Genomic DNA, 2,481 nt, shown 5'->3' on the forward strand with positions numbered 1-2,481 from the left:
AGTAAGGTTTATGAGTTTAGTTGTGGAGTTTGGTGATGAATTTGTGTGTTTTAGGTCTAGGTTAAAGAAAATAGGGTTTTTGTGAATTATTGGTTTGAGTGGATGAAAGTTGTTTTTGATTGTTGGGTTTCGTTTAGATTGATGTTTAGAATTGATTTGGTGAAAGAATTGAATGAATTGGTGGAGTTTTGATGGAGATATGAAGGTTTGAAAGTGTATGGTTATGGAGGTTTTAGAGAGAAGTTTAAAAGTTGAAAGAGGTTTGTGGTTGAGAATGAGGAAGAAGATAGAAAATTTTGTAGTTATAGGGGTGTAGAAGTCGGGCACGGCCGTGCCACCTATTGGCACGGGCCGTGCCAACATTCTGGAGTTTTATGTTGGGTTGGCTTCCAATATCTGGCACGGCCGTGCCAACCTTAGCACGGGCCGTGCCAACCTTCTGGTCAAGGGGCTTCAAAATTTTCAGTTTTTCTCGAATCATATCCGGATAATTACCTACAAAACAACTTAAAACAAAAACAGACAAAACAAAAGCAATTAAATGCGTGGGTTGCCTCCCACGAAGCGCTCTTTTAAAGTCATTAGCTTGACGGTTAGAAAGAGTCCTTAGAATGGATCAAAGAGATCATGTTGTGTAGGTGACGCCATGAAACTTTCTTTCACATCATGATCTTTAAGCATGCAACAAGAGTAAAGAGTGGGACCTTTCATAACATTTTCCAACTCAAAGCCTGCCATTTTATCACTCACTTGAAAGACAATCCTACCATTTTTAACATCAACAAGAGCTCCCGCAGTGGCGAGGAAAGGTCTACCTAGGATTATAGGGACGTCAAAGTCCTCTTCAATGTCAAGGACCACAAAATCATTTGGGATGTATAGCCCTTCTATCTTAACAGGTATGTCCTCAACAAATCCGACTAGTTTCATGGTAGAAAGATCAACTAACTTCAACACTAACTCTGTAGGTTTCAACTCTCTTATCCCCATCCTCTTAAAGAGGGACAAAGGCAGCAAACTAACACTAGCTCCTAAGTTACACAAGGCTTTGTTAATGATTTCATTCCCAATTTCACAAGGTATGGCAAAGCCACCTAGATCTCTAAGCTTAGGGGGTGTCTTTTGGATAATTGCACTAGTGCCCTTAGCTAAAGTTATTGTCTCACTATGCTCTATAGCCCTTTTCTTTGAAAAAATTTCCTTTAAAAACTTAGCATATAGAGGCATCCTAGACAAAGCTTCCGCAAAGGGGATCTTAATGCAAATTTTCTTAAGGATGTTGACAAATTTATTAAATTGACCCTCCAAGTTGAGTTTAGCAAGTTTTAAAGGGGAAGGAGCTTGGGTCTTATCAAGTGGTTTTTCACTTAAAAGCTTGACACTTTCTTTCTCAATGTTTTTAATCTTAGCAATAGTTTCTCCTAACTTACTACCCTCAACAGAAATAGCATTAACATGAACTTTAGGGTTGGCTTCGGTTTGACCAAGAAAGACTCCAGGCGTTTGAGAAAGGGTGGCCACTTGTTGGGCCACTTGGGAGATTTGGGTTTCAAGCATTTTAGAATGAGTAGCAATAGAATCAACTTTGGTGGTGAGTTTGGAAAGAGAATCGTTCAGAAATCCGGTTTGGTTTTTAAGTTCTTGAAGTTGTTTATTTTGGTTGGCAATAGAATTTTCCAACAAAATTTCCAAATTAGAATTCTGACGACTCTTTGGTTGATTGCATAGCCAGCTGGTGCTTCTTGTCCATAGGGATTTTGATTTTTATAAACTTTTGGTTTTGCCTCATCCCTTGGTTGTATTGAGCATAGTTCATTTTCTCAACACCATTAATAGCACTACCTAGTTGGCAATCAACACCAACATGACCAGATATACCACATATTTCACAAGAAGGAGATGCAGAAGTGGAGTTGATGGCATTAACATTTAGAGTTTCAAATTTTTGGGTTAGTGCACTTGTAATGACTTTGAGCCATGTCTTCAATCAAGGCGTATGCCTCCGTATAGTTCTTGTTCATTAGAGCTCCACCTGCAGCTGCATCAACAGACATCTTAGTAGTATAAGACAAGCCATTATAAAAAGTGTGGACTATGAGCCACTTCTCTAAACCATGGTGGGGACAAAGTCTAAGCATTTCCTTGAAACGCTCCCACGCATCATAAAGAGACTCCCCATCTTTTTGATTGAACCGTGTGATTTGGTCCCTTAATTTAGCAGTTTTAGAGGGGGGAAAGAATCGGGCAAGGAATGCTTGCCTCATTTGATCCCATGAAGTAATGGAACCGACTTCAAGGGAATGGAACCAAGAGCTAGCTCTATCCCTTAAGGAAAAGGGAAAGAGATGAAGTCTTACGGCCTCTTGGTTCTCCTTTAGGGTTCCACTAATTCGTAGGAAAACAGAGATGTGAAGATTGGGATCCTCGGCGGGGGATCCCAAAAACTGATTTTGTTGCACCAAGTTAAGAAGGGCAGGCTTG

At 40.0% G+C, this 2,481-nt stretch overlaps 1 non-coding gene across 1 annotated transcript; it reads left to right on the plus strand.

The window, feature by feature from the left end:
* The first annotated feature begins 2,109 nt into the window (after positions 1-2,109).
* Positions 2,110-2,216, plus strand: LOC146955129 (small nucleolar RNA R71). Its single transcript, XR_015025167.1, has one exon. It is a non-coding gene; the product is annotated as a small nucleolar RNA R71 (small nucleolar RNA).
* Positions 2,217-2,481: the final 265 nt, after the last annotated feature.

The sequence above is a fragment of the Medicago sativa genome, chromosome 1 (genome assembly GCF_051527215.1).
Source record: "Medicago sativa cultivar Bolivia chromosome 1, Bolivia_mono, whole genome shotgun sequence".
Taxonomy (NCBI): Eukaryota; Viridiplantae; Streptophyta; class Magnoliopsida; order Fabales; family Fabaceae; genus Medicago; species Medicago sativa.